Below are 26,646 nucleotides of genomic sequence, written 5' to 3' on the forward strand. Positions count from 1 at the left end.
TGTCAAGTTCTGCCTGTTTCATGCATTGTCTTCTTTCAAGATACACTTCCCTTTTCACATGACATGTAACATTTGCATACAGTCTCTTTCAAAATACATGCACTACGTCAGTACAACAATGCGAATTGGCTTTTTTTCCCCTTCAGCAACAAACACGTGGTGGGTTTAGCAAAAAAGAACCGGGTTTGACTTCAGAATCTTATGGGACACAAACACCGCTTTCTCAGGTGAAAGTCGATGTTTGTTGGACCCATCCACACCACTTGGATTTTCAGCGCCTTAATTTTGGTCCTTGTTCCACCGCGTTTCCCCCTGACACCGCCAGGCTTTGTTAAACTATAACGACAACTGGCTGTGTATCATGCTGACGTAAGAGGACGCCTTTTTTTCATTGGTTTCTGATGCCGCAAATCACTGCCCAAGCGCCGGATTTTAACGACTTCGGAGTGAGACCAGGCTCTTATAAATGATATATGATGATGATGAATAGCTCAAACTGCTGATATGTCACTTTGTGCTTTTATTATGTTTGTTTTAATATCGTGTTAAATTGCATGTTATCTAGCCTATATTTATTCAACCGTAACCTGAACTTGGTTTTGTCTTTTGTAAAGCACTTAATAGGTTGTTTTTAAATTATAATTTATTTTTCTCTCCTCCAGGCTCAAAATGCCGTGATCTTCCTCACTCCTGGTTTTTCCGCCTCCAAAATCTGTGTTTTCAGTCTCTTCGTTTTTCTTCCTGCCCGGCAGTTTAAAGAGACTCCCTAAGCCGTACGCCCGGCAGCCCACTGAATTGTGAATCCAAACAGCCGGAGCAGCAGCAGATAGACAGTGACTGAGAAACGGGAGGGAGGGGGGGTAGTGAGAGATAAAGAGTGAGAGAGCAGGGAGAGAGCAGGGAGAGAGAGAGAGAGAGAGATGAAAAGCATGCTAAGCGAGAGAGAGGCGCTCACACTGAAGGAGGCAGAGGCAACAGCTACAGCAACAGCACGCTCCTTCCCCATCCTCCCTCTCTTCTCTCATAATCCCACATCCACGCCGGGGGAGATGGAGGGCGCCCTGACCCGCTGAGGAGCTCTGTCTGAAGGAGAGGACAATCTCACATGAGCCCCCCCCTCCCGTGAGCACCCGGATCATATTTTGGGGACAATAACCAACAAGGAGTGAAAGGAAGTGTGTACACAAACGAGCCTGCCGGCAGGAGGGAGGGAGGGCGCAGGAGAGAAAAGAGGGGGATGAGTGGCAGGTTCGGTACAGCTGCTGATGCCAGGGTCTGAGAGTGAGACAGACTGAGGAGCGGAGGGCTGGCACGTGTGGAGCGGGGTCGGCAACTTGTGGGCCAAGAGGAGAGGAAAATAGATTCACATACGCACACAGCTGGACAGATGAGGAGGCATCAGGGACCACGCTTCAGTCCTGGGTATGTCCACATACACTACACACACTTGTACACACACGCGTTTATCCTCAATGGTGGCTGTGTTTTTACCAATAGAGCTCGGAAACACTTGAAACGCAACAGTGCGTGTTTGCAGATCTTCGGGGTTGACGACTACCCACCCTGACAAGTCTCCCTACTTGCCCTCAGATACTTGCAGCAAAGGAGAGAGGATGAGGAGGAGAGATAATGTGTGTGTGTCTCTGAGTGTGCGTGGTCATGCTTTACCATCTACATCCTGTTGTTACATTATTGTATAGCACTGGAGGCATTTCGTAATGGGTTTCGTAAGCTGTCAGAGTGATGCATGTAAATAAACCTCCACTGGTGGAATGTTGCCATGTCTCACGTCGCCGGAAAAATTAAACAATCACTCTCAACACTTGTTTGTGTGGCTGTAACATTGCTCATGACATTAACTTTGTGCATGAGTTATTTGCGGTCATAAATTGCGCACAACAAGAAAAATCTGAGAGGCGTAACTTGTGTAGCTGCTGAAGCCGGGACTTGTTTGTGCACTCTGGTCTGAGACATGTATAGCTCTGCTTACCCACTGCAGGAGGCCATGTGCAGTAACATGACATGTGTGGCCATGTGTTATGTCACGTTGTGACAGAGTGCATATGGCTTATGACAGCAGGTTTGCATGAGGTGTATCAGCCAGCCGCTCCTATTTCTCTCCATCTAAACCCCCCCCCCCCTCTCTTCCTCCTCTTCCACCATCTTCCTCCTTTCTCTGTTTCCAATTATAGGCTGTCACCTCTCTTGCTTTCCTCCTGATCCTATCTCCTGTTTCATTCTCTTGCTGAGCAATTACCTTTACCTGACTGTGCCCCTCCGGACAGCATGGCTGGTTAGTTTCCTGTCCGCCTTTTCAACAATCAAAGTGAAGGATGGTTGGTGATTTTGTGGCCGTTTTCTTTACCCCAACCTGAGCAAAGAGCGACCTCCGTGACGCCTAAACATGGCAGCCACTTCATATTATTGCTGCTCTCATAGATCTAGAAATGATATGTAAATAGGAAATAGCTGTGGGGGCTTTTCAGTGTGCGGAAGAATTATGCCTCTAATCATGCAATCAGCTCATTATTTCCCGCTCCTCATTAACTTGTTTGGGTTTCTAACTTTATCGCTGTTCGCAGTCTCGTCTTCCCTAAAAAAAAAAAAAAAAAAAAACCCTCACCCAGACAGAGCTGGCGGGCACATCGCTCCCAGCATATGGGCAAACTTGCTGTTGGTGTCTGAGAGAGGAAAGACTTGCCAGAGAGCTCAAACCCCTCCAATCACAACTTTTCTTTCCCGCTGATTCCTTTCACTCCTGTATCTAAAACCCCCTGCCTTTCAAGCCTCCTCTGTTCCTTTTTCCTCTATCTCCTTTCCTTAATCATCTCTGATGATGATCCCACTTTATAAACTCTCTACTACAACAGTACAACTCACGCAGAAACGGACATATTTACATAAACACAACCCCACACTCCCACGCACCAGTATAACCCTTTTAGCGCAGCAGTGTGACAGCTACCTGAAGGATAGCATCACTGTCCTTTCTGCTGCCAAGCCTGTAAAATTGAGTGAAAGGACAGAATGGAGGTAGAAATAAGGCACTGAAGAATCACTGATGAGACGGATAAGGTGAGGGGGACATAATTAACAGAAAGAGGGAGACGGGAATAGAGACATTAAAAGGAGATCGAGGCGATAATGCAATAAGGTGAAGAGTCATAGAGAAGGAAAGAGTTCAGACGGTGACTGAAAAATGGGAGAATGTGGGTGAAAATGTTTGGCCTCTGCGTCGACAGGTGCTGATTGCTGATGTCTTTTTCCCGTAAATGGACACAGTGGCAAAGTGATAGTTTTTAGCCACCCTCGGGGAAAGATGGTGGAGAGAGACGGGGAGAGAGGGAGAGACGCTGATCACCAAAGGAAGCAGAGGGTGTTTGATTTATTTATAAAAGCATTTCGTTCGAAGGAAAATTCTGCTTTATTACAAGTTGGGTCATTTGTTATAGTTTTGGCTATTATTCCTGTCAGTTATGATGATGTTTTATTCACGTGGGGGAGTAACAGGAGAGGTCAGACAGTAACACAGTTGGCAAACCAGCCAATATGTTAGTCAGATTAACTTAATTTGGATGTAAAACTGCAGGTGAGCACACTCAAAATGTTGGTAATAACCCCTCACGGGGAAACTGTGTGCAGACAGGTCCCACTGGTACAATGCAGTCAGTATACTGGTCCATGTTTTTACAATTATTTCACCTTTTTTTGTTTTGTAGCGTGGCTCTTTTCATGTGATACTAAGAGAGCTTTACACAGGCTGAATTCAAAAACAGCCCTGGCACAGCCTGAGACACACATTTGTTAAGCATAAAAATATTTAAAGCTGCTCTGATCAATATTTTTATATTAATGTATGAAGTAACTGTGTAAAATAAAAGGTGTCACTGGCAGTGATGAAACCACTGAGAATTATCCCCCCTTATCCAAGTGTTTTAGCGTCTTTCTGAACACTGTTTGGTTTTACGGCCCACACACAGTTGTGATTTCTTGCACAGCTTCACCTACTTTCAAGGTCAGTGTTGTGAATGAACACACTTAAGGAGAGCATTTGTTGAACATGCTGATATTTTTGTTGAACAGTGAATTGAACACATCAGTTTGTAACTTATGAACATGACCATGAGCATTGTTCACTCTCTCGACAGTTAACAATGCTCATTTTACATCACCTGAGGATTTAGGGCACCTGGCATGGTTAGTACTAATGGCACTTCTGACAGCACAGCTACAGGTACCACTGGAGCCAGTTCACATGGATATTTGATGGACTTTTATGCAGAAAAAAGAACAGATTCCAGTGGAAGAATATTACATTTATGCAACTGTTCCCGCTAGTTCTGGAAAAAAAAAGTTTGAAATTTGAAGCGACACATCGAGCTGAAGCATCTGACCAGTTTTGGGAAATTTCTGTGAGCAAATGATGATCACAAGATTTTATTTTACTTTCAAAAAAACTAGGTGCTAGGTAGCCTTTTGTCCGTGAACGTCCAAAAGTGACACAACTGATGCTTGTTACATGCATTGTGTCTTTTCAAATTACACTTCCGTTTTCAAAGGAAATGTTAAGTTTCTGCTCATTACACGCTTACAGTCTTTTTAAAAAAACAGACATTTGAAAGACTTCACTTTTAGGTTTATTCCTTAAGTTTAGGCAAAAAAAGGATGTGGTTAGATTCAGAAAAAAAGTCATGGTTTGGCTTAAAATAAGTTCAGGCCTTACTAACGTAATGTCATGTCATGTGACATGCGTCACTAATGTAGCATCCCACACATACTAGAACACGATACTGATACTGTTCTGGTGTTTAATGACCCGTCCACCTCCCTTCCCACCTGCCCTTTACGGACTTTCTCACTCTTTATACTTTGGCAGTTGCTAGAGGCTTCATGAGTAGACACCACCCAGTGTGTATCATACCACCTCGAAGAGCGTCTCTGTGCATTGGTGTCTGACAAAGACATCCACTGAACAAGTACTTGACAAGTTCGCAGCCCTCTGCATATTACACTGCCACTCTGCGTTGGTATCTGACGCAGAGTTTACTGACAAAGCGGCAGTATTTGATGAGTTGGGACTTCAAACTTAGTCCAAAATTCAAATACTGAACTATTAACGTGAACTAGTTGATTTAATTCCGTTGAGGTTGCTCTTGTGAAGTGTGAATGTGCACAACACTGTTCAAAGTGCATGGAGAAGAAAAAAAGTCAGAAGAGGTCAAAACTCCAGCAACACTTGTGAGACCAACGTGGTTCAGCTTATGGCCTTCTTCAAGGTCATCTTGGTCTGCAGCTTTAATGATTTAGTTCATTTTCACGGCTCATATCAACCTCATTTTCGTCCGTTTTCAGTGGCAAACCTCTAAAAATAAAACAACTGAACACTTACTGCTCGATAGCAGGCGGACAATGTTAGTGACTAGCTGGTGAGCACAGTGGAGAATTCAGCAGCTAAAGAGCCCAATATTTTCCTCAGGAGTTTGTGTAGATCAACAGAACTCAAAGGATTGGACTTGCATATGTAAACACAGCTCCAAATATTGTTGCTTCACGTCTGCTCGATATGTAAATAAGCAACTAACACATTCGCGCAACAACCTAATATGGGAATGTTGTGTTAACAGCTTGTTGGATCATAAATCAATTACTTCAGTTTTAAGGTAGATTCAGAGTTCATGTGCACATATACAGGATCAGGCAGTTAGCAGTGAGAATGCAAAGCTCTGCGTTGTTGTGCTGTTTATGTTTAGAGGGTGCACTAACCAAACCGCTGCGTGTCAGACAGGTCATGGACATTTATGATTTCACAGTATATGGAGCATATGACTCATCCAATACATTGAACCACGAAGTCCAGACAGTTCGGGCATAAATCTCAGAGTTTGCCTTCTTTTTCTCTTCCAAATGTATTTTTCTAACGTGGGAGTTTGTTTAAAACCTACAGCAGCTAAGCCCTGCATCAAGAGCACAAACATCTCCACCATGTTAATTCCATTCAAAACCTGTTTGATCATCTGAGTGCTCGGGATTCTTGCCCTGTCTGACTTCTTTGAAGCAATGTTAAATTGCTGAGTTCAGTTTTATTATAACCGAAAGGAATGATGGTCAGAGCTATGAAAATAAGACAGGTTGTGTGAAACCAGAATTTCCCTTAAAGGCTTAAACGCCTCAGCAGAATGAGGAGTTCAGGAACCATGGGAGTTCCTAAAACACAGAAGGTTAAGACCTCAGGGAGAAAAATGAGAGCGTGATATTTCTGCTGGAGGAGAGAAGAAGCTTGTGGGCTGCGTGGTGAGAGGATTTGATTGGGAAGGTGACCGGGGGTGTGTGGGCGTGTTGAAGGGGCTTTTGATCTCAGTGTGTGCACAAGCATGTGTGTGTGTGAGTGTGTGAGGTTGATGGTTGACCTTGAGAAAATGCACCAAGGGTCTTAAAGGATGCCCAGTGTGGAGGATTGCTGCTAGTAGATTGCAGGATTGGTGATTGAGGTGCATGCATGGACAAGGACACAACACCTACAGCAATTTACTGACATCCACACACACACACACACACACACACAATAAAACACCAGTCTTTATTAAACTGGAGTTACAGTGCAGAGCCTCGTGGTTGCATCAGAGGTCACTCACACAACTAAATTTAATGGTCTTGCTTCCAGTGTCATTCAGCACAACATCATGACTGTGTCTGCAGAGGTCATTAGGGCTTTAAAGGAATCCTTTACTCCCCAAACGACCATTTGTATGTCAGTTACTCACCCTGTGTTAAGTTGATTTCATGACGAGTACTTTGGTTTACTCGCATGCCTCCATGGTGAACGAATAATTTAAAAACTGAGAAACTTTACATTATTTACAAACAAACATTAATTAAGTCATAGGGGTCCAAAGTATCTGTCTACAAACTCCCACACAACTCGTGCAGTAAAATCCATTTCTCATTTATCCAATTGTATGCTCAGTACTTCCCCAACAGACAGTCCTTTCTGATAGGGAACTGACCTGAAAGTGAAATGTATTGCAACTCTCTTCATAGCCAGACTCCATTGACAAAAACAGTAATTTTACATCGCTGAACACAGGAGCTGCTGACCTACCATTGCATTGATCAGCAGTTTGTTTGTGTCACTGTGTGACCTTGGTGGATCTAAATTAACCCTTAAAAAAATAAAAGTCACACGATAACACAAACAAATCAATCAGTCGAGGCAGTGGTAGACCAGCAGCTGGCAGACTTGGATTACACTGCAGGAGCTGTGTGAGAGTTTTTAGATAGATGATTTGATATTGTTTTACTGTTTTTGAACACAGACCCCTCTGACTTCAATTCATCAAGAATGTTCTTCGTTTTTGGATCCTTATATCACCAGAGGTGTGTGAGACAAATCGTGTTTTCTTCTCAAATTCAGTGTAACATAGGGTGAGTAATTGATATACAAAAGGTCATTTGGAGGGTAAAGTATTCCTTTACCCGCTTGCCGCTGCTGTTGTTGCACATGTACAGTGAGGAATAAAGGGCATGATCCCAGTCAATAATGAACAAGTGGGCTCCTGTCTCGGGGCATATAGCCAGCAGGTGGGAACGACGACTCCTCTGCCGTCTCACTGCTCTATTACGACCCCCTGACCTTCTTCCACACCTCCTCTTCCCCTCCTTTCTTTTACTCCCTCCCTCCTGTTAAATGATTCTCTCTCACACTTTCCCTGTTTTCATCATTCTGCCCTTTCACTTTCCATTTCGCTTACTTTAATTTACTTTCCCGGCTGCATTTTCTCAGACGTGACCCCTGTGCCTTCACATTCTGTTGTTCATTCTTCCACTTGTGGTTGCCGTCTGTCTGTCTGCCTCTGTAACTCTCCGTCTCTCTCTCTGTGGGCTGCTATGGTCTGATAGAGTTTTAAGGTCATCTGGTATCTCTCGCCTAACGCTCATAATGAATTAGCATTTAGTGTTGCCTCATTATTCAGTCAGACACAACCATCCCCGGAGTCATTCTCAGTCTCTTTAAAATAAACTGTCAGATTGAATTTGGTGATGATTGAATCTTTTCAAATTATAGAAATCTTACCCACTCAGAAATACAAAGTCCTTGAAGGTTTGTCCATCCCATCTTCCTGTTAAAGAGTTCAATCCCACTGTGACGGGAGACTGCTCAGTCAGGTGCAGATTCATTTGAAGCAACAAAATGTTCTCATTTCACTGTCTTTGGGGCTTTCTCTGTCAAATGCAAATATGTTTTGTTTAAGAACTTTTATTTGATTGTGTACAGTTACTCTATGGCTTTGTCTTATTCAGAAGAAAGCGTCTCATTTTGACACCTCACTCTGAGCCTCCCTAATAAGGTTTATTGTTCAAGCAGAAAAATAAAGTATTTGAGACAAAACAGCCTTTTTTCCACAACATCACATAACTGAAGTTAATGTTACACTCTGCCAACAGCCATTATTATCAAACTGCCTTTACAAGCAGAGTAAAAAAAAGTCAGAAAATACACTAGCTTAGTGAAAAATCCAGTTTGGTTCTTACAATAGAGACAACAAAGCAGACAATTTATTGACCTTCAAGCAAGGCCTTGAGCAGACACTGCCACGTTGTTGCTAGCTGGCAAGAGTACTCTAGAATTCTCTGCTCAATGTCTAAATGGAATTTCACTGATTCTCAAACTGCAGATTTGGCATGTACCAGAAATTTGGTAGTCAGTACTACCCACATACTTAAACACACACTGCTTTATTAAAACATTTAAATTAAATAAAAAAAATGTTTTTTTGATCCCTGATGATTGGCCGCGAACGCAAAGTACTACTCTATGTGAATTCATGAGATTTTGTGGGTGAGGAAACGATTATTAATATATAGCTTACGGCAGTGGTTCCCAACTGGTGGGTCGTGGTCCAAAAGTGGTCCGCGGATCCATTCTGAATGGACTGCAAGTGACTCATAAACTTGTCAAGTTTGTAAAAAAAACACATTTGGTTTTGAAGTACAGTGAATTTCTGGCACAGAGCTTTTGAAGTGCTGTTTCCTGCTGTGGAGTGCGTGACTAATGGACAGTTACTTGAAAGGCCAAACACTGAATATATCAAACTGTTTGGACCTTGAACTCATGACTAAGGCGAAATCTGGAACCCATGGCTGGACCAGTTAGGAACCACTGGCCTACAGTATATTACAACAAGTTCTCATCCCAAGTTGTCACATGTCGGCACTTTGTCAGTGGACTTTCATGTCTACATATTACTGTACGTGCTAGGTGTTTTCTGTGCTGTTGACGTTCTGAGATGCCGCAATCAATGTCGGAACATCACCAGCATCACATGGGTTAGGTTAAGGCAACAAAAGCACAGGGTTAGGTTTAGACAAAACATCACGGTTTGGCCCATACAGGAAGTGAACACAGATTTTCCTTATTCAAGGGGTTATTCCAGGGTTTCTTGGACCCATCCACTGCCCCTCCTACCTGCCCTGTAGGGACTCTCCAGCTCCTTATAGTATGTTGTTACCGACAGGTAAGTCTGGCTGTCTTGTGAACTGACACCACCCTTCGTGTATCATACTGATGTAACAGGTGCCATTCGACTAACTGGCCGACTGGCGGTGTATCATATCAACACGAAAGGTGGCTCATGGTATTGGTGTCTGATGCCAAAATCACTGACAAAGCGGTGGTATTTGATGAGTTTGGAATGAGAACAGGCCGTATATTAACATATTTCTCCTCCATTGTTGTTGTTCAGCACGTGTACATGTAAGATGTGATGGTTGGTCTTTGAGGTAGGCTATAGGTCCAACCCCTCCTCCACTGAAATTGTACGACAGGATAGAAAGTGACAGTGGCAGCGTTTCACCCAAAGTTTTAGGCCTCAGAAAAAAAAAACAGTTTTCTTTTCTACGAATCGAGGCGGAGCAGTTGCACTTGTTGCTGTCTTCCACGTGTTGTTGTTGTTTTACCATGCTGGTAGGCATTCGTCTTCTTTCTTTGCCACTTACCAGCAGACCAGAACGCTTATAGGCGTATATATGCTGCCCCATCAGGCCTTGAAGAAGTGCATCGTCAGTACCTACGGGACCTACAGTACTGGGAAAAAAGTCACGTTTTCAGAATTTTGACATCAACTTTGTTCTAAATAATCGGTTCTCATGACATCCCCATTACAGATGCCGGTGCAGAACTTAATGGATCACTACTATTTACGATCTTAACATAAAAAAGTGAAGAGCCAGTCTTCTCTTATTGTTTATCTACATCCTTCTCTGACCAACCTTTTGATTCTGAATTTCCCCACCTATGCTGTGACCAGTTTTGGTCTTGTATTCACAGACAGCCGCAAAACAAGATTTGTTACAACCTCTTACTAAAATATGTGACCTAAATTAGAAGCTTATTAGGGTTTCTCATGCTACACACTTTCAGGTCAAGAATAGCCGCTTTCATGATTTATTTTTGGCCATGATGAAAGTGAGTTGGGTTGTAAGGTTGATAACAAAGTGTTGCAGTGTTTTCTTTGTTGTTGACTGAATTCCAGGCTGCCACTTAAAGACTGGAATTCTCTGTACAGTACCGCGATCAAAGAGATTTGGACATCGATTCCAGTGAGTTTATTGTCAATGCAGCATGATGTCATCACAGGGGTAGATGGAGATGTTGCTGAGCTGTTGAGTGAGCCTGGACGAAGTCTTTTGGAGTTTGGCGTAAGGTTGGTCATGGTCTTGTCAGCCTCATTTTTCCTGTTCATGGTCCAATGGTGAATTAAAGACTCTTCAGTGTACTGTAGTTGTTGCTTGGTTGTGAAGGTCAAATTCAGTAAGAAAAAACAGTTTATATTTACAGAAGGAGAATGTGGTAGCAATCGAAGGTCGCCTTCACTGGCAGTTGGCCCAGAGTTTGAGAATCCACTAAATATTACCTGTGATTATGGGTGTTGGCTGGATGAGAAATATCAATAGGAAAGGTGAGACTGTGTCAGTGACCTCTTATCACCTGTTGCAATGAGAGGAGTTGAGTCCACCAACTGTGTGTGTGTGTGTGTGTTTATGTGTGTGTGGCAGACCTCTCATTACCTGCCCTGCTTGAATTAAGGACTCATGTTTCTCAGACTTCATTAAATGTTGATGTGGGTCATGAAGTGTGTGGCTTCGCTCACCTGTGCTTCCTGTCCCTCCGCAGATGTTAATGCAGGTCATGGAAATTAACCTTTATATATGTGTGTGTGGGTGAGTGTGAGTCAAAGTGCACCCATATCTGCTTCTGTTAATTGAATGTTAATGCAGGTTAAATACTATCACCTTACGTTAAATAATGCAGCCCGGTTAATGACCGCACGCAGGATGCAGAAGTTTTACTTTCCTCACTGTACTTTTGCTCGTCTCTCTTACTCTTTTGTTTTCTTCTTCTGCTGTGTGTGCACATGCTTTGTATGATATCCTATGAATTAGCGCCCCATGAATGATGGTACATACTAATGTAAAGTTACGTAGGTTAGGTTTAGTTATGTTTAGGAAAAGAAACATGGTCATGACTTATTTCGTCGGTCTCACTAGATGTAAACTGTAGCTATGAGCCTGCCGTTGGGTCACTAATTTTGGCTGACATTCTCCCTTCTCAACCACTATCTGCGTGTTACCATGTCCAAATCCCCTTCACTAGGGGAACAACAACAACACCCTCCGAGCTAACAAAAGCATAGTCAGGCTTCACCAGATTATCAAATCACGTTTATCACTAAAAGATGAATCACACAGTGACATATGACTCTTAATGTTTCTCATGGTGTTTTCTTTTGTGGGGCCATTTTAATGACCGTGCTCGCCTCCTCCAAGTGTTCCACCAAACAAGTTCATCCCTGACATTATTTTGCAAGAGCACCATTGCTGCATCCTGGGCTTAGTGCTGCCCAAGACGATTGTGATTGGTTTAAAGAAACAAACACAAGCCTATGGCAGAAAGATAATCTGTGATTCCAGACCTTTCTCTAGCACTGACACCATGTACGTAACATCTAAAATAAGTCGGAGCTCACTGGGTTACACACGGTCTGGAACATCACTCTGCTGGTGGAAAGTCCTGTGTTTTGTGACACACCTGTCTCCCCAACCTTCCTCCCTGCACGGACTATTTCTTCTTTTCCTCCTGTTAGCGCATCATGTGATCACAGTCTTCCTGCTTACACGGGTAATACATTAACTGGGATATTGACAAATTGTGGTGCATTACTTTCGTAGGTATCGAGAGCAGCCTGGTAGACGTGTGTGTGATAGAAAACGGTTGGTTTGGTTTGATGTGATAACCTACTGTTGTTTGAAATTTGCACTCGAATTTGCTGTTACTTATTCAAATGACTGTCCTGATGGCCTGTAGTGTGTGTGTGTGTGTGTGTGTGTGCGTGCACGTGTGTGTGTGTGTGTGTGTGTGTGTGTGTGTATTACCATCTAATGCCATCTGTACAACAGACCTTTAGGGCAGGGGGGACGTTATTCATTAATTTTAGCTGCATGACTTCGAGGCAAGAGCACTATTGAAGTGTGTGTGTCTGTGTGTGCTCTTTACACACATAAGGTCAATCAGTCTCACTTGTGCGCTTCACTTTTCTCCTCTCCCCTCCCTTGTGTTTCTCTCCATCGCTCTTTCACCCATGATTCTGAGTGGATGAACAGCTTTCTGATCCGTAAGGACTCTGTTAATGAATGCTGTATTGCTATTGATTTCTCCTCTGATCCCTCAGTTTGTTCAGGCGCAACACAAACCACGTTTTCCTGCGATGCGGAGAGGAGGGCTCAGCTGATAGCCGTGATGGAGTGTTGTGACCCAGTCCTGCAAATTGGATTTTAATGATTCAAGTATCATTTCTTGAACACTGCTCTCTGCTCCCCACAGAAATTAAAATGTGCTGCCCACTATGAAAGATTGAAGGAAAGGGTCAGGAAAGAAACGTTTTGGCATTAGAACTGAAATAATATTAAATTACCTTTAAAGTTCATTTCAAATCATGGTAATGGTGTTTGTTTATCTTGTTTTGAAGCTGAAGTAGGCAACTTATATTAGAAGTATTTATTTTTCTTATATTTGTTGAAATTCTCTTCACATTCAGATAGCAATCAATAAATACAATTCTCTGGGAAAAAACAGAATAGATCCAGTATCTGTGGTTGTGGGACGCCTGTCGTAAGCCTGTCTGATCACTTCATTCGGCTGTATTCCTGTTTGCTGTTCTACAAATGGAGATGCACGGGCACTTCCCTTTGGTGAAAGCCTGATTCACTGGCAGACAATCCTACAGAATGTTACAGAGCATTTGCAGAGCATCCCAAAGTAGAGCTAGACAGCCTTTTAAAAAAGAGTCTACAAGACAGTCTGACAGTAATCTAAATGAGACGTGTCAATATCTGAGAAGCGTTTCAGAGATGGAAAGCAAATGTTGCAAATGGTTTCGCCTTTTGGTGACTAGGGGTGTAACGATCCATCAATCTGGACCGATATATCGATTTAATACAGGTCAGCAGACAGAGCACATGGCATATGTAAACAATGCTGTTACGAGATAAAACACAACGTAACGTCACCTGGCTGGACGAGCGTCTCGCTCCAACATTAGCTGCTCTGTTTTAACAACGTTCGGCTGAAAAACCCTGCATGCAGGCTGGAATTCAACCTTACTGTTCTGTCAGGAGATGCAGTGACTTAAACCATTGGTGAGTAAGAAAAATAATAACATTGCATGTAATTTGTTAAGTTATGAGTAGAGGGAAAAACCCCGACTTACGAATTCATGATGCAGGGCTCAACAATAAGGATTGCCCGATTGCCTGGGGCAAGTAAAACTCGCGGTCGGGCATGTAAACTAACAACTCACTTGCCCGATCGGGCAAGTTGCTAAAAATAGTAAAAGTTAATAACTAATTGATAAAATAAATGTATTTTAAAACGTGCACCTTCTGCTCTGATGCAGCGGTCTCTCTGCCTGAAGTCACAGGCACACGTAACAATGTCCTGCCCACAGCCCCCATTGATATTATTTTGCGCGACTGACACTTCATATAATAACATAACAATATACTATTTATGGTGTTATGTCATCGTGTCATTTCTGTCTCTACATGGTCACGCGTTAACAATTCTCCTCTGCTCTCTGTATCGCGCACGGCGGAGTTCCGCCACACACACAGGTGAGCACGCTAGAGCAACTCGGGCCGCATTTTCCTGACCAAACCTGACCCCGAGCCCGGTGCAGTATGTCAGCTGACAAAGTTATTGAAGTGGACAGTGTGTAGCCTAAATAACCATCAACAGACTGCTGTTACGCACAGACAAACACGCTGCTCGCACAGCAGCTCAGCACGGCACATGCTGAGCTTGTGTTGCGTTCAAGCGTTGTCACGTAAATAACAACTTCCAACACTCATGGTCATAGCACAAAACAGCAGCATGTCAAGTGACTTTTTACTTTTATTATATTCAATAAAATTGTATGTTCCTAAATCTTGAGACACCTCATATGTAAGCTAGACAGACATTTCACCTGCTCATTACTGTGCACACATGTACTGTATGTACTTAGTCCTAAAGAGCCCTTCTGGTGCCAGTAGATACATAGAAACATCCCAGCAGGCTGTGCTTTGCAAGCATACAAAAAAGTTTCACGCATGTGAAAATTATTTTTCATGCGTGTGCTTCACCTCCGCTGCTACAACTCCATCCTAGGGGAAACACTGCTGTGTGCGTTTTGTGCAACAGGTGGATGTGGTAGTCTACTGGTAGAGTAGAGAGAGAGCTAAGTAGCGTTGAAGTAGAGTAGAGCAGGGCAGAGAGATGGAAGCAAAATATATTAAACCCGGTGTTAATACAGCAGAACTGGAGAGAGGGGTGAAAAATAAATAGAGGTGGGCATGGCTCAAGTAGGGCGCAAAATTATAGACGGAGAACGATTGACAAATTTTTCACTTTAAGCCCTGACACTGTCATTTTTGTGTAGGAATTAAGCTACAATACATGACATATGTTGTTTTAATTAATAAATACAGTGTGAATAAAGATTACATAACATAAAAATAACTGCAGTCTTTGTTAATTGATAGCCGCTTAAATTAAACAATTTTTATAGGGCAAGTAAAAACTGACTTCGGGCAAGTAGATCTCTGACCAACTTGCCCGACCGGGCAAGTGAAAAAAAACCTTAGCGTTAGAACCCTGCATGATGGCTGCTGGTCACATACATAGTGAGTAAACACTCTGCTAAAGTACTGTTTATAGCAATTCTATCTTATTTGTTTTACATTAGGTCAGCCATACCCATAGTACTGTTAAATTTTTATCCGTGGGCATGTTGCTATGCTGTCTGTATGTGCAAAATGCCACATAGAGCGTTGTTATCAACTGATATTGCTAACAGTGGCTATGGCTGGCCCAACGGTAGAACGGTAACGTCCATGGTTTTTTCCGACTTGTCCACCGTTGTCAACTAGAATGCAAAACCTGTTGTTAACTCGGAGTTGACGTCATTCCCACTTCCGACCTCTGAGTACAAAACGAACGCACCATAAGTCAGCGGCTGCAGCCACACAAATCCAGCCAGCGCAAACCCCAGCTCTGAGAGATCGGACAGCCCCATTTCCCCTGTGGATCAGCTAACAGGTTAGACCTACCAGCTCACTGTGACACCCAGAGCTGGGGGGTTTGCACTGGCCAAATTCAACCGCAACAGCCACTGATCGAAGGTCCATCTCCATCTCAACAGTCCAAAGGGACAGTGGGGTGGCTAACATTAGCTAGCCAGTTCTCTTCTCTTTAGTTTACTGTATGAAATAAATGCCTGGTCGTCTGGTGGTGGGAGGGGCTCAGGACAGAGAAGTGAGAGCTGCAGGAGGAGGCTGCATTTTCAGATTCTGGCATCCCCCCCCTTTCAGATTTCTGCCTACCCCAGCTTTAAAGTTACATTACATAGACATTTAAAATGTGTCTAGATAACATTGTCTGATCTTAAATTTTAATCAACAGCTGCTGTGGGAAGCTCTCAACCCAGAGGAATGATTTCCAGAATAATTTTCAAATATACATGTTTCTATCTTTGTTATAGTTTGTATTTCAATTCGACATTAACAGATGTTGAAATGCAATGATCGTCAGAGTACGATTTCTGTCATTTTAATCTGGTTGTGCTTTTTTTCCCCACATTAAACATTCTCCACCCTGCCGTGGGAATAATTTGTTTGGGTGAATGTAGATGGACAGATTTTCTGTAATGTCCTTCAGCACTGACCCCCTATTTTATACACACACACACACACACACATTTCCCTCTGAGGGAGCACAGATTCAGACATTATTTCTGCCTCACTGCTACACAAACAGGCTTGCAGAAGCCCGGGGACTGTTCACCATTGGTGTGTGTATACACACACATAGACACACACACATTCAGGGAGGCACACATGTGCGTCACCCTCCCTGCAGGACTGGAGGCATGTGGAAGTCACTTGGGGATGCCAGCACATATGTGTCGCTTTGTCCTTTATATTTGTCACATATAATAAAGAGGCCAGTAGTTGAGTCTCTGTGTAAATGTATAGTGTATCTGTGGAGGTCCGTCAGAGCTAAAGGTTAGTCGCCTCTTTAAAATGAAATCACTCTTTGCTTGGCTTCTCCTCTCGTTTATACAACAAAACTCTGTCGAATCATGTGCTCCATTGCGTGCTGACCTCTGTGTTTTTCACCAGTTAAATTGGTCCGAGACTTGTTGCCCTTTAGCGAGGCAGTCAGGGTATTTTTTAAGTAATTGAAAACAAGTTCCAGAGGAGAGAGGAGAACTTCCTGTTTCACCCGAAAGGTAAAACAAAGACGGAAACAAGTGCTGCGTTATTGATGTGCACGTCTACATTCAGAGACGTAAACTGAGTAAGTGTGGGCCAACTTGCGTGACTGACTCTGTAGAGTCTTGTGTCCCCTGACTCAGTGTGTTTCAGCTGCTTGTTAAAGTGACTGTTGTTTGTTTAGAGAGGACAAAAGCCTGTGGCGAATTGCTTCTCTTCTTCTTCGTCTTCTTGTCTCTCCTGCTGTTATTATCTGGTACCTTGTTTTTTCTGCAAACTAACTGTACTGGCCCGATTATAAGACGAACCCCCTTTTTCCGGGAGCTGGTTTGGAAAAAGTTTTTGGAGATAAAAAACAATTTATTATATGAATCCTGTTGGGAAAGTTTCCCCAAGATACTATTACACCAGAGGACAAGATAATCCTCATTCTTAAAACCTCCTCTTCCATAAAAGTGAAACATTCAGTTCCTCTATTAAAGATGCAATCAGCGATTCTAATCCAACACGCTTTTTGTCAAATTCAGTGACTATCTCCTCACGGTCTGCTAGCTGTCTGTTCTGAGTGTGTGCTGAAAAGAAATCTGATGTTCATACACAGCCCTGGCTCTGTAAACGGGAAATGGTGCTCCTGCACAGGACAGAGGAAAGCAGTGGTAGAGAAGGACGGTAAATCTGACACATGACAGCCTACTTATTCATTTATTTATCTTTTATTTATCCATGAAGGTCCCACAGAGATACAAGATCTCTTCTTCCAGGGAGTCCTAGTCAAGATGTCGGCAAATTCAACATCATCAGTTTCATTTAAAAAAGAAAACAAAAAACACATACAATACATAAAAGCAACATGAGGGGAAACAGGAAAAGAAATGGAATACATGGAAATGAAATACAAGCCATACCAGTGACATCCATACACATACCACTTAGGTCAAGGACTATATAAAGCAGCAACATGTTTCCTTTAGGGCAGTTTTTGAAAGACCTGAAAGACTGAAGTGTTCAGGAAAGGGAGTGCTTCTAAGGTACCAACATTTTGAAGCTCATTCCATACGCAGGGTGCATAAGAAGAGAAAGCAGTTTTACCAAGCTCTGAGCGCACCTTGGGGCATTTAAACAAATGTGATTTGAAGAGCGAGTGCAATAGTTGCTGGATCGAAGGATAAAAGGCTTGAGATTTAAGTAGGTAGTTTACCTAATAATGCCCTGAATAGCAACATGTGCATTTTTCTCCTCCGGTATAGAGTGGACCATCCTAAAGATTCATATAAAATGCAGTGGTGAGTGTGTGAGCCTGCATTTGTGACAAAACGTAATGCTGCATGTGTATGTATGAAGCTGCATCTAAGTAAATGACATCCCCATAGTCTAATAAAAACAGAAATGAACATTGCACAATTCTCCTCCTGGCCTCTAAAGGAAAATATTGTTTTAAACATAAAAAAAAAGAGATTTTCAATACGCACAATAAAAAAGTACTCAAAACACCATATGCCCACATATTTTTAAGAAGTGACTCTTTCAATACATGTACCTTCTAGTGTTAAAGTAGTGGGATCAGCTTTCTTAGAGCTTGTGCAACTGCACTTCATATATTTGGTCTTCTTGAATTTAGGACCAGTTTTGATATTAACAAAGATAGCTGAGTTTGAAAAGCGTTCTACAGGAGCTATATGGCTTGTTTCAGAGAAGCGGCTACTGCATAGAAGACCGTGTCATCCGCATACAAATGTATCTTAGCTAGGCTTATTCCATGACCTAGGTCATTTTTAAAAAATAGAAAATAAAATCGGGACCAAAACTGATCCCTGTGGGACACCTTGCTTACTGTTAGTGAAGCTGAGGTATAGTTCTCTACCACACTATACTGTGTTTTTTTAGATGAGTAATTCTGAAACCAATTCATAGCCATCTCACCAAGACCTATACAGCTAAGCCTCTGCAAAACCAGGTTGTGATTTACAGAGTCAAACGCTGTAGATAGATCAACAAATAAAGCTGCACAGTGCTGTTTACTGTCTAATAATTTGATTATATCATTAGTAAGTAGCACAGCTGCTGTTATAGCGCTATGGCCTGATCCAAAGCCTGACTGGGAATCACTGAAAAGATTATTATCAGATAAAAACTGTTTTAATTGAGCATTAACAAGAGATTCAAATACTTTGGGAATAAGAGTCTGGAAATGGGACGATAATTAATCAAGTCATAAGGATCTCTACCCTTTAATAAAAGGAGAATTATAGCTGATTTCTTTGGGCTTTGAGTTCAGATATCAACTATCTTTCTCCAAAATCACTGATTCCACTTTTAAGGTTTACTGTTTATCTACACACTCTCCTGTCAGGCTCCTGAGGTGGTTACAATCCCTTTCTCTGTTTCTTATGTTGGTTTCTACGGCTCAATTCCAAAGCCCCAACAGTCCAAATTGATCCCATTGGACCCAAAGTCCATTCTTCCATCAGCAGAGTATCCCGAAAACAAAAGTGCATTGCTCCAAAGGGGGAGTTTCACCAAAAATAGACTGAGCATGCTCCTAAATAGAAGCACGTGACTAATTATTATGTTGAAAAATGCTAATATGGCGAAGATATGACCTGTCCTACTCTGCCTCTCATTGGCTTATGCTGATATTTTTACTCTAACCCTAACCAATCTCAGTCTTCATGTCTGACCCAACCAACCCAACCAACAAAGGCAATGAGTATTAGTCAATCAGAGGCAGAGTAGGACAGACGATGCCGTCACTGCACGTTAGACTGGTACACACAGGTAATTTACAAAATGTCAAAGCCATGCCCCCATTGGGGTGATAGAAAGCTGAAGATCCTATTGATGACAATGCAATTTGATGTGTGTTTGGATTTTAATTTTGACATGTCTGTTTAAATAAATGGACATGTCTAATAGCTGTATTGCGAACTTGCCTGAACCTGAAATACGTTTATAAATTAAGGGTGATCGCCATCGTGTCCCTTCACTCTTCCCTTCTCAAAGTAGATAAATGACCAAACACAGTGGCCAAGTATAACATCACAATGGCAGTGAATATTCACATATATTATGTGCCTTAAATCTCAGTGTGAAAGCTGTAGTTAATCCACTCCATAACAGCTTTTTGTCATTTTTCCGTTTTTCTTCTACACTGCGTTTCTTTTCCCCACAAGGGAACATGATGCTGGTCTAGTCTATAGCTGCTATCTTCTATCTTTATTATGACATGGCATGGAAACAAACTAGAGACCAGCTTTTTTGGATTCATCGTTGGTGTAACGTTGTTCATTTAAACTGGTTTGCTTCAAGTAGAAATGAGAAGACATGTATCAATCTCTATGTTCACTGATGCCGTCTACGCAGAATGTGTGGTGACGTGGTGGTGAGGTCCTACTCTGAATGATGTTTTGCTAGTCTGATGTGTAGTAGAAATCTACAATGATGCCATTCTGCAAAATAATTAAGCTGGATAATAGGCTGTCAGACAAATGGGCTTTCTGTCCAATGGGATATTTATCACTGGGGACATTGAGGCTCCATAATTGCAGGCGTCAGAATAATGGGCAGTCCCCCCTTGTTTTGAGCTCCTCTTCATGATATCTGTGACAGTGGGAAGTCTTGCTTGTTTGACAGATGATTTTATCTTGGTCTGTTTTTGCAGAAAAGTCGTCAGGAGATCCTTTTAACTTGTTTTTACTTGTCAAGAATTTATGTCTGTTTTGGCAAAACATGAACCACAAGAAAGTCCTGCAATTTAACCTCAACTAACCAAACACTTTAAAGGCTGTTTCACCCTAAAATAAACACACTATAAATGGACTTGAAGAAACTTGCTAGCCTAGCAACATTAAGGCTACAAACAACCCACACTGCAGCACACTCTGTAGGAGCTAGTGTCACATTCAAAAAGAATATTAGATGTTTTGAATACATAAATGTCTAGTCCTGGAATATGACATGAAATAAAGTCCCATATTTGTGTCAGTACAGTTGATTCAGTCTTCTCCTTTTCGGTTTTTAGCCTGTCAGCTTCACTCTCAGCTGATCCTGGGTTAACATGCCGTGTCGGCTGCACCTTCATGTGTGTGTGGATTTTCACCGAGAAGCTGCTTTAACGCATTTACCTCCAAACCCTCCACATCCTTTTACATTTGAGAGTTTTTATTCCTCGATCTTCTGTTTCCCCTCCCTCCGCTCCTTCCTGTTTCATCCTTGTTTCACACTTTTCGGCACTCACAACCTGACCTGAGCCCTCCACTGTCTCCCCCCTCATTTTAAACATCGAGTCATGAATTTATTATGCGAATCAAAATAGAGCAATGACTCTTTGTCCCCGTCTCTGCATGTCATTGGTCTAGAATAAATAATTCAGCCACTGTGGTTGAAGTTAGGATCAGGGAGAAAAAAAAAGGAATTATTTTGGAGGCTATTTTCGAACTGCGAGCTGTCAGCTCCTTTCCTGCAGCACTCACTCTTTTCTTCTCCCTCTCTTCTTGCTCTCTATCATTCCTCCCACCAGTTCACTCTGCTATCACATGAAGATAGAACAGATTCTTCTCTGTCTTCTCTGTCCTTGGAAAAGGACTGCGTACTAAGCAGATAGGATAGGATTGGCATTGGATAAAGTCGGCCGCATTCTTTGTCTGCTTGTTCCTAAATTGTTGGGGTGTGTGTACATTCGTTGTGTGTTTTTTTCTTGGCTGTCATTACAATATGTTTGTTGATAGGTTTGTGCAATTTCCAGTGCCAATCCTGAAGGTTGTTTGTCAGTTTGTAAGTGGTGATTATGGATGCTGTTTTGCAGATTTCTGCTGAATAGCTTTGATGGCATAACATCCAAGAGACAGTTTATTTCACCAGCTTTCTCCCTCAAAGACAGCCATTGATCTCATTACAGGGCGCTTGCTGTCTCTTTGACTCGCACTCGATGCGTTGCCATTTTAGATGTGGAGTGACAGTTATTGAATGCCCCAAAAGGAGTTCCACAAGCTCTCTGTTTGCATTTCATGATACTTTATGAAGTGGAAATCACAGCAGAGGGGCCAAAATGGTCATTGCTTCACATCAGAAGGCCTGTTTGGGGATGCAAAATGGTGCAGCCAGGGATCTGATGACTCTGTGAGAGTGCGACAGAGGCCGCCGAGCGGTCAACCACCTACACGTCTATACATGATCTTCACATGGGCAAAAAGTCAGACACACACGATCTGTTTGCACATAAGGTCAATCATGTGCTTGGATACACACACATGGATGCAGATGCACACTTGGATGGTTATTCCAGGCCTCCTGGGGCATCATTGAAACTTTTCAGCCGTGACCTCGCTAAGAGGGAGAGGGGGAGCGAGATGAGCATTAGAGGGAGCGAAAATGAGAGACAGAGAGAGTCCTTGAATTTTAACCGGATGCTCCCCGGGGAGGACTCCCATCATCTCTGTGTGTCTTCAATGCCAGAGATCCACAGCTTCCTTTTGGGAGCTCAAGGACCCTGACTGCTCTGATATTCTGTCGAGGAAGCTCGTCCGCCGTCGCTCACTTTCTAACTGCTTTTTGGGAGAAAAATCATTTGATGAATCAGTAGCAAAGGGTTTCTCTTATCCGGTTTTAGCGCTGGGTAATGACATTCCTCCAGCAGTAGCCAATTCTTCCAGAGCAGAGGATGTACCAGAGGATAAATGTCACTATCAGTTATCAGTAATATGATCAGGGTTCCAACTACATCATCCCCTATGGTAGTGTGTGGGTGTGGGTGTGTGTTTTAAAGGGAATTTCTTGCAATGTGGATCTTATTTTTGTAGTTTTAGCCACATTTTCTGTCAGCTTTGATAACGCTGCAATCACTGAAGTAATTGCTGAGATCTGAGAACATGAAGACAGGCTGCAAATAAAACAACAAATTGGCCAGATTATCTGTCCAGTAAAATCAACACCAAGGCTTGAGGCTGTACCAGCTACTTACAGGACACATGAAGCACCATTATGCGGGCCCTGTCTGAACCTCACTGAGTTTAACTCATCTGCAGTGTAATCATTTTATTTGAGCTGGGTGGTGGTAGCCTGCGGGGGCCCTAGTCCTCCAGCACCGCACACAGCTTGCCGTTTGTTTCATTTCATTTGGGTTATGACTGAAACTAAACATTAAGTTACTTTAGGGATGGGGGCAAACATTCGCTGTCCCTCAACATCCAGACAAATACTGTTTTCCACTATTCTGCAGGACATAAGTATTGTCAATACACTTATTTATCCTGGCTTCATATGGGAAGAGGAAATCTCCGCTCGTGGCTAGGCTAATTTATACAATGTAAAATGCAATAGGCTTGTGCTAATAACGTTAGCATGTTATATTTGTTTGGAAAACATGTTCAGTATTAGACAGTTGTTTCATCAGTGAACCTTGCAAGTTATAATGGAGCCAAATTTTGTAACTTTACTTTTGTTAAATGAAAAGATCGCTAGCCACTAAGCTAATTTTATATAATATAAAATGCCATAGGATCATTCTAATTAGCATGTTGTATTTGTGGTGAAAATGTGTCTAGCAAAAGACAAGTGCTTTGTCTGTGAATGCTGCGAGTTATAGTGAAGTCGATTTGTGTACTTGTGTTTGAAATTGTCTCTATTAAACCATGTTTAATGTGTGTTTAATGTGTGTTTGTGTGTTTTGAATCAACTTAACTGAACAGCACTTCGCAGAAACCCCACTGCCGACCAAGTATGAATCCCCTATAAGCCCAATCCTTTGTTGCATGTTGTTCTCCATCTAACTCCCCCCTCACTTCCTGCCATGTTTCTACTGTTGACTCACCAACAAAGGTGTAAAATGAAGACAAAAACAAATCCTGTTTGGCATTTCACGTTCTTGCTCAGTCAGACATCTTTATGGCGATGTTCCCACATTCACAGATCTAAGCCATTCAGTTAGTGAGCACAATGCCATTTATACAGATAGTAATATTGTCAGCCAAAACTATGAAAATATGATCTAGATTTTATGAGATTGGAAATTCCTTTTACTGTCAAAGTGAGTGTGTGCACTCATGTAGGTAGGCACAAACACGGACAGGCTAATAGAGGCTGTCACAGTGCTGTGACTCCAGATAGTCTGCTGTCAATCAACAAGACAACCCTGAACTCCTCCCCAAACCTGGCAACCTCTTCATCGCTCAGAGCTCTATCTACCTTTCTCTTCTTCTGGTTTGTCATATTTTCATTATTTCTTCTCACTCCTCCAACATCCCTTATTTGTTCAACCGCTTTCATGACCTTTCCAGAAACTTCCTCCCCTGTGATCCCACTCTCCTCCTCCTCCTTGTCCTCCTCCTCCTCCTCCTCCTCCTCACAATGATCTGTTTCTTATCACTAGCTTGCTCTGCAGTGTTTACAAAGCCTTCACAACCATATGTGTGTATACATACATGTGTGTATACGGGCGTTTGTTTGTCCTCCTCTGGGATCTCTGGTGAGAAGAGGATCCAGGAAATGTGATGATCACCTAATGTCCTGTGAAGCCCCATCTTCTTACAAGCACAAAGCCGTGCAGCACAAACACACACTTGTACACGCACACACTCACACATATGCTCAGTTGGTGTTGTACAACCACAAGCTGAACGGTTTTATCAGTGCTCAGGGATTGTCGCCTTTGTTTCCTCAGTACAAAGGATTCAGCTCTCTCCTTCTTTCTTTTATTCCACATCTCCATCCTTGTCACTCTCCATTTCTCTTCCCACGTCATCCATTCCCATTTTTTTTCCAGCCTTCACCTCTATTTCTCTGTGTTTCACCCCCCCCCCTTTCTGCCCCTTCATCCCCACATCTGAAACGGTGGCGACGGCTCCTATTGGTTGCGCCGACAGAATCAGAGAAAGGGGCAGCCAATGAGCTTTCGGGCTAACAGGGTCACTATTATCCATGAAGCACGGCAATTACTCTGCCGTCTACTTCCCTGCCATGTATGCATATGCAATGCTTTCCCCGTCCTTGTACCTATACCGCACATTTCTACTGTACATGAACATCCTTCTTAAGTATATGGTTTATTTACAGCTGCTTGACTGAGAGCTAAAGGTCATTTTATATGCTGAAGGATCATTTGATGTCTGAGGTCCTCCTTTTTCCACGTTCCTCTTGTGCAATTTTAGAAAATAGAATGAGAAACTGTGCTGGAGTCTTTTTTATTTGACATACATTTGCAATCAGTTTATGCATTCAGGTCAAAGCTATGCACATATTCATTGTAAATTCTCCCCCATGTGAATCCGGCACCATGCTGCTCTTCAAAGACTGGGGATGGAAAGCTGTCACACTCCTCCCCTCCCCCGTCTTTCTCCAACTCATTCCTTTTCTCGCTGTTTACTTGCCACACAGACAGTTATATATTTGTACCAGTCAGGCTGCATTCAGCTGTGCAAATTAGACAAGTTCTCCTCTTTTCTTCTGCGGACAGATGTGGCCTTTTCACTCAGTAAAATGCCACCTTGTGTTATAATCCGAGGATATTTAAAAACAGAATTTCTCGCCATGTATTATCAAGCAACATCAGGATTCCTGGGCCTCTCTTCTGGCATCTGACTGATCGTCAGACCCAATATGCATCATTAGATTCTCTCAACTGTGGAATAGCTTTGACCTTCCTCCATCATTAGTGACAGAGTGAGACTGAGTGTCCCTCTTACCTCCCCCCCGCCCGCCCGCTCTCTCCCTTCTCTTTCATCCATTACATTCACTTATTTGCTGTCCTCCATGTCCATCATCTCCTCCCCTGATACCCAAATCTATCAGTCGTTCACATTGTGGTCACATTATGCAGCTCCGCACTTATCTGTTCAATCTCCTCCCTTCAATTTCTTTTCATCACACTTCTTCTCACAGTCGTCTTATTGGCGGAATATCGAGGAGGTGTCGACTGTCTTGGTTTTATATTCCCCACTTGGCTTTCACCTATCTAACGAGCTGGAGAATTGAATTAATTTCTTTTCTTTTCGATACCGAGTGGGTATAAAAACACACTCACATACGCTCACAAACATGCACACACACACACGGTGAGCTGTACAGGGTGAAAAAGGGGCCGTTGCCTTTCAGGTGAGATGACTCCAGGGAAATGTTTTTTTCTTCGCAGCAATCACCCGGCTATCATCGCAATCTGCGGCTGCTCCGTTGCGCTGAGAGGAAGACGTGATTTCACTTCCCAATGACCAACCCTTGGGATTACCCCACCATTTTGTTATCTGGAAATTCATTAGCCTTTAGAAAGGAAACGACACCAGAAATGAACTCCCTTCATATCCCGTCTAGAGCAAGGTAATCAGAACTGTGATGACAGAGTCTCCTGTTTGCGCGGAGGGGAGGTTTGTCTTCTTTGGCAACAGCATGAAACCTCATTTATCAGCATGAACCACACAGTGCCGCACTGACGTGTACAAATAAGACAGATGAGGATTCTGAGAGTATTTCACAAAACGTGAGGAAATACCGTCACATAGAGCTTGTGGCGGTGACCAAGCTTTTTGGAAGCATGTGTGAGATAATTAATGAGTCATTTCAATCCACGCCAGTAATAAGGCCACAGATCCCCAAAGGGCAAGACTAATTCAAGGCTGTTCAGTCACTTGTCAGACTGTGTGTCACTCAAAATGATTGGTGTCTGCATGTGTGAATTTTTTTTTTCTCAGACACAGGTCAAGTTTGATTAAATGATTTTATCTCCCTGCTATTCTGAACTCGTTCTCTCTTACTTGCACTCCTGCTAATAGTTTAATAATCTCTGCACTTGCTGGTTAATTACACCCCAGGATAAACAATTGCCACACTAAATGCTTTTCCTGAATACACTTTAAA

At 42.6% G+C, this 26,646-nt stretch overlaps 1 protein-coding gene across 1 annotated transcript in view; it reads left to right on the forward strand.

Moving 5' to 3' along the window:
- Positions 1-945: 945 nt before the first annotated feature.
- LOC126382557 (leucine-rich repeat and immunoglobulin-like domain-containing nogo receptor-interacting protein 3) overlaps positions 946-26,646 on the forward strand; it is a 50,926-nt gene continuing 25,225 nt past the window's right edge. Inside the window, exon 1 of the mRNA XM_050032489.1 lies at positions 946-1,422. The gene's annotated coding sequence lies outside the window, so the exon portion shown is untranslated. The remainder of the gene's footprint in view (positions 1,423-26,646) is intronic.

The sequence above is a fragment of the Epinephelus moara genome, chromosome 21, assembly GCF_006386435.1.
Source record: "Epinephelus moara isolate mb chromosome 21, YSFRI_EMoa_1.0, whole genome shotgun sequence".
In the NCBI taxonomy this organism is placed as follows: domain Eukaryota; kingdom Metazoa; phylum Chordata; class Actinopteri; order Perciformes; family Serranidae; genus Epinephelus; species Epinephelus moara.